The sequence below is a fragment of the Uranotaenia lowii genome, chromosome 3 (assembly GCF_029784155.1).
Source record: "Uranotaenia lowii strain MFRU-FL chromosome 3, ASM2978415v1, whole genome shotgun sequence".
In the NCBI taxonomy this organism is placed as follows: domain Eukaryota; kingdom Metazoa; phylum Arthropoda; class Insecta; order Diptera; family Culicidae; genus Uranotaenia; species Uranotaenia lowii.
Genome location: NC_073693.1, coordinates 295,384,269 through 295,396,932, shown reverse-complemented (window position 1 = coordinate 295,396,932; position 12,664 = coordinate 295,384,269). Strand labels below are relative to the sequence as shown.

General features: G+C 33.1%; 1 protein-coding gene across 1 annotated transcript in view; it reads left to right on the top strand.

Annotated features, from left to right (window-relative positions):
- Positions 1-12,664, top strand: part of LOC129757163 (uncharacterized) — a 51,575-nt gene that overhangs the window by 35,748 nt on the left and 3,163 nt on the right. The window lies entirely within an intron of this gene.

Sequence of the window (12,664 nt, the reverse complement as noted above, 5' to 3'; positions counted from 1 at the left end):
GATAAATCCTCATGATATATAATATACACACTGCTATATGATGTTTATATTGTTCCTCAAGTTTCACCATCATTGAAGTTTTGACTTTTCACTATAATTAATTTTAAATGCGTTTTTACTTTTACTTGTTGAATCGAGGCGAACAGATCACCATTTATCGAGGCATGATAAACATTATCTGCCGTATAATCAAGCAGCGAATTCAGCTGGATGAAGTCAACTCAATTATAGAGCTACAGCCAAGGTTGCCAAAATTATAGAAAAATCTGAAATTTCGCAGAATTTCTGCAAATTTTTTCATCACAGAATGTGTGTGACAGAACACAGAATTTTGTGAATATTCACAGATTTCACAGATTTATTTAATTTTTTACGTGGTTTGATTGAAAACAATATGATAAAATTGGTAAAGTGATTTGAATCAAAGCAATCGAAAGATTCCTTTTAATTCAACCACGATAAATGAGAAGTTCATATAACGGTATTTCGATAGCAACTTACTACCTTTTTCATTGAATCAGAATCGAATCGATCAATCGAAAACGCTCACTGAAGATGATAGTTAGTTGCATTCGAAATACCAGTATATGAACTTTTCATTCACCGTGGTTGAATTAAAAGGAATCTTTCGATTGTTTTTATTCAGTTGAATCATTCAACCAAGTAGGCTCACAACACAATAGAGTAAAGATATTTGTTTTTTTTTTCTCAAAAAAAAGTAAACAAGACTCAATTTTTCATGAATTTAAAATAAAACTTATGGAAATAATGTCACAGAAAACCATCACAGAGTTTTTGGGTTAAATAGCAGAAAGTTAGAAATTTTTTCGCCAAAATAGAATTGCTTTCGGCAACCTTGGCAACAGCTTGACTCATTTCATCTGACCATTTGGCTAACGGTAAAGGTGTCAAAGGGGCAACTCAGAGGACTTTCTTTCAAATCCTATTGCAATTTTTTTCTCGTTTACCATTCATGATCGATGCACTAAATGGTAAGTCGTAGCATCAATCAAACAAAACAACAAGAAATAAATTCATCATATTTTTTCATATTTTTATAATTTTTCAATCTAAATTTGAGATTCAAAATTTATTTTGACATCAAAAATTGAAATTTTTGATTGTGAATATTTCCGAAATTCTTTGTCACTGATTTTGTGATGTAAACCACAACCAATCCTTCCCGTGCCGGACCCGAATTGCAGAATTTTTGGGTTAAATCACAGGGTGTTGTCATTTTGGCTTTATCTTTCATATCTTCTACATCATTTACAAAGTACAACAAACTTTAGGGAATTTCGTTCTTGAGGGCGACCAGCTTTTAAAGCACTAAGAGTAAACAATTTTCCATCTTGTTCTTTGCTGCGTATGACGTACCATGACTTTAGCTTTTCATAGTCTCCTTCAACCTTTCCAGCATACTCTACTGCCCAATACTCTACTTCTAAATAACGAAAGCATTTTTGGGAAGACTGTATCCAGGTTTAGCACGTTATAACCTGTAGTTAAGCATTTCTTGCAAGTTCTCCGTGTCCATCCATTCGGGAATGGTTCTCACAGGATGATCTCCTTGCGAAGGACTGATTTTAATCTCACCGAGTCACACATCCATCAGAAAAAATAGTTGCCTTTAAGATTCAAAAATAGTGCGCCCGTTGAGAAACATAAGAAAAGTGTTTTTGTTCATCCCATTTCAAAATTTTGAATAGCAATATTAAACATTGTGTAAATCTAATATATTATGAAGAGTTGGGGTATATCTGTTTGTTTGTTTGTTTGTATGCACCTTATACGAATCCACCCCGCTTAACCGACTAGCCTCAAATTTTGAACAGTGATGTTTTTGAACCATGGTAAGATTTTAGTAATACTTTTGAACCCCTCCCCACGAACCAAAAGTCATGGCACCCATTTTATCAAGCGACGTTTTCCTCTTGGCGGGTTGTTTTCACCATCACCATGGGCCGGGCATTAGAAACGACCATCAAGAGTTCAAGTGAACTGGAAAGCAAATCAAAGCTTGCTAAGCATTAAAGATTTAGAAAGGGAAATTTTTGCGGGTGCTTTTTTCCCTTCTACTGTTGAAAACACGTGGAACCGGTATGAGATATTTGAATGCAATAGTGAGTCTACATTTTGCATCGAAAAATACAACTAGCCTGTTAATAATTATTGACAAGAATTTTAGCAGCTTTCAAAGTGGTTTTTACCACCGCTGGGGGGCTTTGAGGGTCTACAAAAATATGTAGTGAACTGAACAGTGAACTATGAATTGACTTTTTAAGCTGAACAACTATTTGGACTGAGTGTTGAAAAAATTATGAACCGATTTCCATTAATCCAGCTTTAAAGAGCCAACCATTTTCATATTTTTGGTATTTTTCATAATTCCAACTTGAAAGGTGGGATGATCTTCAAAAGAGATTTTTATTAAATGGGAGATGTGAAAAAAAAAACAGTTTTATCAGCTGAAGATATCAGGTAAATGCTATTCAAGCTTCCTTAGAAATGGTGGGTGAAACAAATGTTTGTTATGATAGGATGAATAAGCATTCAAGGGGAATAGTTTTAAATTTCTTCAAACACAAACCTCATAAGAGCAAGTTTACTGGTGTTGGGAAAAAGTGGACGAAATTTTGACACTTACGGTACATTTTGAAAATTTTCCCATGCAAAAACATTATCAAGATCTGTGGCCTTCTAGTTTTTTTACAACACGTGTTGTATTTTCGCATGGAGAACTAAGCAAGCCTTGGTCGAGTGCGGTCTTGTTTTTTTTTTCGCCTGTGCTAATTTTTGCTTTTGAGTGTCCGAAAAAATGAAAATTTTGAAATTTCGTTTATTGTAGGAGTGAAAATACATATATATAAGAAAGTTTTTCGTGTTCGCTTTGAAATATATGGAAATGCTATAATTGTGTGCTCGTGATGGGTTTACATAAATGGAAGAAGAGTTTAAAAAGTTTACTGATGCGGCCGCATTGAAGAATAGTTTAAAGTGATTTTTAACAAAATGAAAAATTCGAAAGCGATTGAGAGATGCTTTTTCTTGAGCTTGTTTATCGATTGTAAATTGTTGATGAACTATTCGCGGAGTGTTCAGGAAAGTCTTGTTATAAAATTCAAGCAAGGAGCATTATGAATCAGTTTTTGCGAAGTCTGAAAAAAACTTGTATCGCATCGTTAATTTCAAACCATTTTGTGCTGTCGTCGTCTTGGTTTTGTGGTGCCTGTTTTATCATTGCTAAACGGATTGCCTTGATGGGATGCAGTTTGCTGTTCGGTTGCCTTTGCGCACCCAAAGCTAAGTATTTTGTTTTAATTATTTTTTTCCATATACTAAAAATATCAGGAAAATTATGCTAGTAAGCATTTGTTTAAGTTTGCAAAAATCTGAGTTAAAATGTTATTTGAATCAATATCTACCTTAATAAAAGGAAGTACGTAGACGACGAAGATACCATATAGATAACGATATATTGCGCTGTTTTATTTTTCTTTACCTCTATACTTTGCTTTGAATTTGAAGTTGTGATTTTTAATTGGTAAACCCAATAGTTGCTGATTTTATGAAACTTTTTTTCAGTCATCAGTTTTGAAAAAAATTGCATATGCATACGAATAATGTAATATAAAAAAAATGTTGATCCTTGCAGACTATTGAAAGGTAAAGTAAATGTATGAAAAACTTCTGCTTTTCTGCACTAAACTTTTCGAAACAGTTTATTTCGTAAGGTTTAGTGATTGCACTAATCATTATTTCCTATTTTTTTTCAAATTTCGTTTCAAGAGCGAGAAAAGGCGCTATAACCAAGGGGCATAGAAATTCTAAACTTTTAATGGCATTTATTATTGATTAAAAACCCATTTAACTGAATATAAATTTATTTATTTTTTTAAATTACTGAAAAAAACTATATATTCTACAAAGAAAATTAAAGTTTTCACTGATTTGTGGTGTGAGAGAATTAGAGATGTTTTCGAAAATTTCCGTTGCAGAAAAATTACTAAATGAAATACATATCAATTGATAAGATAACGTTTCAAAAATATATTAATTACAAGGATACTTTGGTTTTCTTCATCATATTTTTATTATTTCAGATTAAATATGTTTTTAATAAACATAACTTTCTATTGATTTACTATTGATGAGAAAGACTTCTAAAATGTGAGGCACAGAATAGCATAGAATCAAAGAGTTTTCAGAAATGCAATATTCATAGAAAAACAATTTGGAAAAAATTGTGTCATTTTAAGTTACTTGCCGTCTTCAACCATTAAAGCCCATTCGAAAACTCTTTGGTTCAACAGGGACCATGTTTAGGAAAAAGAGCTAGTTTACCAAGGAAGAAATTTGGATGGTATTGATTTGCCTTCAATATTTTACTCGATCCATTTTATTTGGACGTTTATAAAATGCCTCAGAGAAATAGGAGTTTCCTTAGGAAATGTCTAGGAGCATAGGAGGTGTAGGAAACTCATGATCGCACCATTTACCAAAATGGATCCTGATCTTCACCTTTCACCAACTAACACAACCCCTTCCTTGGATACTTGAACATGGATTCGCAGACGTATAGACGGTTTCCATAGTTTGTGATACTAGCTTAAATCTGGTTCTGACTATTCCATTTTTTTTTTTTTTTGGAGTGCAGTACCGAGAGGTTGCTGGTTGAACTTAAAGAGTATCTTATTAACAATCCTTCCTTTTTCCCCATTGACTACTAGGACGTGGCCGGCGCCGTTATTAATCATATAAAAAGGGAGAGCATCAGTTTTGTACAATGAGAATGACTGCTAATCCCAAGCACCATTCTTTTGGACTTTGTGCAAAATTGATGGCCTCGATTAATCACGGAGTAGCAACCATTGGCGAGGTAGAACTTGTTCTGCTTAGCCACGCCAGCGATCATGGAATTCGAAATGTATAGTTTGAAAACAAATGTAAAAAATACGAAGTTTCTCTAGAATCGTTTAAAAAACCTGTAAATGAAGCATTTCGAGTTCAATGATTTAAGGTGGATATGAGTAGTCAACCAAGCTATGCTAAGCTAACACGTGTTGTATTTTCGCATGCTGTGATGCAAAAATAGCAATATTTCTATCACATATGACTGAAATAAAAACAGTGGTGTAAAAAAATACAACGCCTCAAGATCTTGAAAACATTTTTGCATGGTAAAATTTTCAAAATGTCCAAATTTCCACTTTTTCCAACACCAGTAAACTTGCTCTAACTATAAGTTTTTCAAAATTTTGAACACGAGTAAAACAATAAATAATCTCAATCAAAACCAAAAAAAGACTAACAAAACTTACAAAGCTATCATGGCCTAAAATTGGCAAAATTTCTTATATCTAATGATGAATACAAAGTTTTCAAAATTTCTTCGACTTTTTTTCAATTTTATTTTATGCGAACCCGAGCAAGGCCGGATAAAATCAGCTAGTCTTATATATAAAAATGAAGGCGTTTTCTTTGTAACACCATCACGGTTTAAACGGTAGGTCGGAATGAAGTAAAATTTGGTATCCGGTATATAATTTTATTTTTTTTTCAGTTCGATTATAGTGATATAACCATCTTTGTGGCATTCGCGACATTGTATTAATGATGCAGATTCGCGGAAAATAATTGAAAAATTTTGAAACTGCGACGCAGAGATGGGTCTTGACTCAAACATTCAGTCAGCGAAACTTTTTTTTGTAGAGAAATGAATCCAACTTAGATGAAATTTCAGGGACTAGATAAGAGAAAATCGATGTTGAAAAACATGCGAAAAAAATCGCCTTGTCTCCCGGTAGGACTTGAACCAACATCTTGCAGCACTCCGGGGCCCATGTATTAACATTCTACTACAGGAGACCAACCTGGCGACCAACCATACAAAAAAAAAATTGAAAAACTTATCCGAAACAACTGTGTTCGATGTTTACTCTTGGGCTCCAATTCACGAACATCGGCTCAGAAAGCAACTGATTTGTCAACTAAGCAATATCACAAGGCCGTTAAAATCAACTACGCTTCTTAAACAACTATAAGTTGGAATCCGAAATATTTGCCAGTTCACAAAGAACAGACGACAAATAAATTAACGACACTCAAATGATACATCAACTGCAGCAACAAAGAAATTTGGAAATTTTTTTGTCGAATTTTCGAATTAAGTTCAAATTAGATGTAATCTTCAAATATTAGGATGAGAAATATCCGAATTTAAACTTCCATGTTTCATCACAACATAAATTTAAGAAAAACATGACACATTTACAGAAATGTATTTTCAATGAAAAATGGACAACAGTAAGATTGAAGTTCAACCATCGAAATAAAAGCATTTTTGAAACTTGAAGTTGTATATTGACGCTTTGAGATTTACTGTAGAATTATGTTTTTCCCGGGATGATTATAGCTCATATGTAGCTGGTAATTTAGTGGAATAGCGATTTGTCTCTAAACAATGGCGTTAGAAGTTAATTTGGTCGACCATTTTTCAATAAAAATTTAAAAAAAATCATTGAAATTGATTTATTCATTTTTTCATAGAAATTGAAAGTGTTTCATATGTGTATCTGTTTTCAAAAAAATATACTAAGAAACCTATAAAGTTTTTTAAATATATTAATAGTAAACAATAAGAAAGTAAGTAAAACCCAAAAATAATTTTATAATGAATGGCGTTGATCAACAAAACTTATCTACATATTTTAAAAAATAGAAAAAAAAATCGAAGATTTTTTTTTGTCAACTCCACCCCCACTTCATCGATTTTTCTGAAAATCACGAAGGGGGGAAGTTCAATGCAACGCACATTGCTTAGGATAAATGGAGCTCCCTGACTACGATGCGTCGCGATGCAGGTTTTTTTATGTAACTTCTTTATTTGAAGAAGTAGGCTTTGTTAATGTTTATTTTCGATTGGACTTGCAAAAGTGCAATATTATGTGTACCTCCCGCGTTACCTTAGTAAAAGTGTGCCTCATTGCCTTATAACTTCCCAGGATTCTAAAAATCTTTATATTTCTTATTTTCTACAATATTCGACTCATTATCTGTGCTTTAAAAAGCACATTGTATGATAAAAAATTTTCAATCTGTTTTCTTTATACCACTGGTTTAAATAGTAGCCCTAACCGTGGAAAGCTTTTAATCGAGCGTTGGGAACCAGTTTGAATTTTGAGGGGCTTTGAAAGTCCTCAGCAATAACGAAAATACTAAAAACAATAATATGAAAATGAGAAATAAAAAAAAATCTCAACGAATTTTTATTCACGAAATTATTCCGAATATAGCAAAAATTAAAAATCATAAGCAACTATTTTTTAACTTGAACGCTGTTTTATTAATTTTTTCATTCCCGTATCTGATTTTTTAAAACAATGAACAATTCTTTACCATGTACATATGCTGTTAACTTTTATAATGATAGTGAATCCTGATACTATAATTGGCCAACACATTACTAAAGTAACACAGAAATAATTTTTCTACCCCTTGAAATCGTTAAAAAATAACCAAATCCTTTTAAGTATGGAATAATTTCAAAACATATTTTTACAGGAACTCCAATGATTTAAGAAACCAAAGATTTACAAAAATCTTTTTCAAAACATTTTTATTAAATTCAGAAAATCGTTTTAAAATGTTGAAGCTTTCCCCAGTATATACTTCAATTTTTTTTCTAAACTTTAACAGAAAAAATGCATTGTTATGAAATTCAACTTCCTTAAAATTAACAACGTGTCCTGTAGATACATATCTTAATGAAAAACTGGATAGAATTTACATTTAGGCAACCTCTCGATTTCAAAAAAATGTATTTATTTCACTGACATATTACGTTTAAGGGTAATTTACTTAAATATAAATCTATTTTTTCTAAGTCCTATGTTTTTTTTTCAACAGCTCTATTTAAATTTTAAAAATTGAAACAAATCTACGGTAATTTATCTTATCAATTTTTTTTTTAAACGAAGAAAAATTCTTCTTAGTGCCATTTAAGAAAAGTTTTCCCAGGTGCACTGATCCAATTAAAGTTGGTTGTTACGGAAACTTTAAAAAAATACGAATGACATTTCAACCGTTCGGTTAAGTAGGGATAAATTTCGAGGTTTTTCCTAATAAAAAAGTAAATGTTGCGAAGCCCTACTTTTTTCCAAAATTAAACTTCCGAAGTAAAAATCAAATACAAAACTATTATAAAAGTTAAAAAAAAAGTAAAATACAGAATTTGAAGATGAGGACAGTGAGTTTGAAAAATTGAAAGACCATTAAATGGACTTAATGCTTATTCAAATTTCACTCGATTGGATATTTATGGGATGAATAAAGAGATTTAAGATCCCTTTGGTAAAACTACTTGACATATGCATATGGGGAATTAAATAAAGTATGTTTAGTGATTTAAATTATTTATTCATTTTTTGCTGTGAGCTCTTAAATTATGTAAGTAAATTGTACATTCGAAATTCATTCCAGGAAATTTTTAACTATTTGAGGATGACTTTTTTAAAATTCGTACCAAATCTTTAAAATCATGTGAAGAATCGCTGAGATAAAAATAAACTTGATTTACTAAACTAAACATGCAGACATTTTTAAGTTTTTTTTGTGTATCATCTTTCAAAATCAGTTTATTTTTGTTAGCTTTTAATACTAAAGGAAAAAATTGTTTTGTGATCCACTAAAAAATCCCAAATCTGAAATTTGGCGCGCCTGTTGAAAATGTTGGTCACCCATGTTTTAGAGACTCTCTTAATTTTTTAAAGATTATTTCTAGATTTTTCTGATTATTGTGCGACTGTTTCGAAACTCTTCTGAGACTCTTTTCAAGATGTTTTGGGACTCTTGAGATACCTTAAATTATTTTAAAGACACTTATACGACTGTTTTGAGATTTTTTTTGGACTTTCCCAGAAAGGATTGAAGCTCATATGAGCCCATTCTTTGGAGATTTCTTTGACTTTCTTTTGAATCTTTTGATGATCTCAAACTCTTAAGAGACATAATTTAAGACTTTTTTGAGACTCTTATTAGATCCTTTAATGTAGGGTTACCATCCGTCCAGCAAAAGCGGGACATGTCCCGTTTTTTGTTGAATGTCCCGCTGTCTCGCTTTTTCCTCAAAATGTCCCGCTTTTTTTCTTAGAATACTTTTACAATGTTATCTGACTGACACCGAAAAAAAATCAAACTTAAAAAAAATAGTCTCAATTTGAATTCCATGACGAACAGATAATCTTTCAAATCATTTTTCATAGCATATACAAGGCAATACTGATTCAGTTGTTCTTGCAGCACGTAAGCCAATGTATGAAAAAAAATATTGTTAAAGTAGTTCCAGATAATTATAAATTATAGAATTCCAGAGATAAATTTTTTCGACAAGAACTTAGTTAAATTTCTAAATATTATACCTTTTTCGACTCAATTGTCCAAAGTATATATCTGAAGATTGAAGTTTTCTAGCTGTTTTCAAATTTTGAACAAATTACCAAATAAACTAATTGCATATGGCAAAAATAAAAGTCATGTAAGAAAAACTGAGCAAAAGCATTTTGCGATTAGGAAAACCTAAGTAGACTTTCTATGAACAACTTTGGCTGATGGTAAACGTATAAGTTTGGCTACAGAATTAAGCTTTTTTTAAAAACAAATTGTCTTAAATGTCCCGCTTTTTTCCGCTGTGTACCGCTTCTTTTCGTGAAATGTCCCGCTTTTTCTTAAAATATCTGGCAAGCCAACTGTAATGTCTTTTGTGGGGTTCTATAAATACTCTTTTAAAAATTCAAAGACTTTTTTGAAGGAATCTCAATGTGAAAAACTTTAGAATCAAACATCAAAAGTTGAAAATTTAAGATCATAGGCAAAAAAGGTTCATACAATACTTTTTTTATTATTTTATATCAGTTTTCCAAATTTTACGAAGGACAGCTTACTTTCATAAACGTTTTTTCAAACAAATCACATTACAGTATTGTAATGTGTATTTTATTGCAGGAATTCATCCACATGTTTTTTTTTTTCAAATATTTGTAACTTAATCTTTTGGTTCCAGAATCAAAATCTCACAAATTTCATAAAACATTTCTGATTTCCTTTTATCGAAGGTTTCTCTTAGATTTGATTTTAGCGGCTTTTTTCGGTGAGTTTTAATTTTAAAAAACCAAAACTTACCAGTTGTCCAGACGTTTCGAACTACTTTGGTACTCGCTCCTCTTCAGAGGAAACATATTACACAAAGATAATTATATTTTCTCCAAACATTCAATCTTAATTGTTATTCTTAGTAAAAACTTACGAATAACTGGTCATCGTCTCAACTACTCTGATTTTGGACAGATGGTTTTGTTTTTTGTTTGTCAGTGTCTGTGTAAATTAAGCAATGACAGGGTCGTAACTAGTCTTAAAATTCAATGAGTCTCTTTGTCTATTGACTACATTATTCTTGTTTACGGCGTATCTGAGTTTCGAACGAACGAATACTTTCGAACGAGTTCGAAAAGGTTGTTCTTGTTTTCGTTCGAGCGCTATACGTTCGAAATTGGTGTTACCCGATCAAGTTAGAAATTTCGAAGCCTGGATGACGTTTCTCGCCAGCTAATAGGATGTAAATAAACAGAAGTCATACTTTTGTGATTTTGTGAAATTGTATAACAGCAAAAAAAAACCATCAACAGCAGGGGAATCCAGCAGGGAAATATTTCGGATATTGATAAGATGAGCAACGAGTCGGAGCCGAAAGATAACAGCCGATAGTTAGATAGCTGCTGCTGCTGTTGCTGAGTAAAAGTTGCCCCAAATATAAAAATTAAATAAGGTATCATAAATAAAATCATAATATTGACGAAAAGTTACGATTACGAGGAAATAAAAATAAATCCTTATTTAGAAAATTTCGTCGTATTGAATTAAAAAATTCGAAAAATTTATCCCGAAAAAATTAATATTTCCAGCCCCCCATCTAATAAATTGTTAAAAATTCTTGCAACAATTTGCTCAAACCTTCCTGGATAGGAATTTCACTCTGATAAGTTTCGAGCTTCCATTTTTTTCTCCGAATTTCTGTTAATTCACACAGAACACTCTTCATGTTGGTCCACTCAATCCAACGTCGATTTGTGGAGTATTCCTCCAGAATACTCTTCATATTGGTCCTCCCAATAAACATCAACTCGTATAGTGAGGTTTCAGAACACTCTTCATGCTGGTCTTCCCGATCCAACGTCAACTCGTTTAGTGAACCTTCAGAAACCTTCATGTTGGTCCTCTCGATTCAACATCAATTTGTAGAGTGTTCCTCCAGAACACTTTTCATGTTGGTCCTCCAAATCCAATATCAGTTCGTATACTGAGCCTTCATGTTGGTCCTTCCGATCCAACGTCAATTTGTAGAGTTTTCCTCCAGAAAACTCTTCATGTTGCTCCCGATCCAACATTAGTTCATATAGTGAACCTTCAGAACACTCTTCATGTTGGTTCTCTCGATCCAACTTTAGTTCATATAGTGAGCCTTCAGAACACTCTCCATGTTGGTCCCCCCAATTCAACAGCAATTCGTATAGTGAGCCTCAGAATACTCTTCATGTTGGTCCTCCCGATCCAACTTCAACTCGTATAGTGAGCCTTCCGAACACTCTTCATTTTGGTTTTCCCGATCCAACGTCAATTCTAAAAACGATCCTCTAGAACACTCTTCATGTTGGTCCTCTCGACCCAACGTAAATTCGTATAGTGAGTCTGCCTGATGGTTCTCCCGATCTAAAATCAATTTGAAGAGTGTTCCTCCAAAACACTCTTCATGATGGTCCTCCCGATCCAACCTCAATTCGTACAGTGAGCCTTTAGAATACTTTTCATGTTGGTTTTCCCAATCCAACTTTAGTTCGTATAGTGAGCCTTCAGAACAATCTTTATGTTGGTCCTCTCGATTCATCATCAATTTGTAGAGTGTTCCTCCAGAACCCTTTTTATGTTGGTCCTCCCAATCCAATATCAATTCGTATACTGAGCCTTCATGTTGGTTCTTTATAAAGACATACACCGTCTTAGCCGATTTAGGCTTTACAGACTGAATAAATGACGTGGACAACTTAAGATTAACATTTAACACCCAGTACCGAGATGGGAATCGAACCCATGCCATCAGTGGATCCAGCGATTACCGTCTTACCACGCTAACCACTCGACCACCGAGACGTTCTTCCGATCCAACGTCTATTTGTAGAGTTTTCCTCCAGAACACTCTTCATGTTGGTCCTCCCGATCCAACTTTAGTTCGTATAGTGAGCCTTCAGAACACTCTCCATGTTGGTCCTCCCAATCCAACGTCAATTCGTATAGTGAGTCTGCATGATGGTTCTCCCGATCCAACATCAATTTGAAGAGTGTTCCCCCAAACCACTCTTCATGTTGATCCTCCCGATCAAACTTCAGTTCGTACAGTGAGCCTTCAGAATACTTTTCATGTTGATTTTCCCGATCCAACGTCAATTCGTATAGTGAGCCATCGGAACACTCTTCATGTTGGTTCTTTCGATTCAACGTTAATTTGCAGACTTTTCCTCCAGAATACTCGTCATGTTGGTCCTCCCGATCCAACGTCAATAAGAATTGTGTGTTTTCAGAATACTTTTCATGTTGGTTCTCCCGATCCAACTTT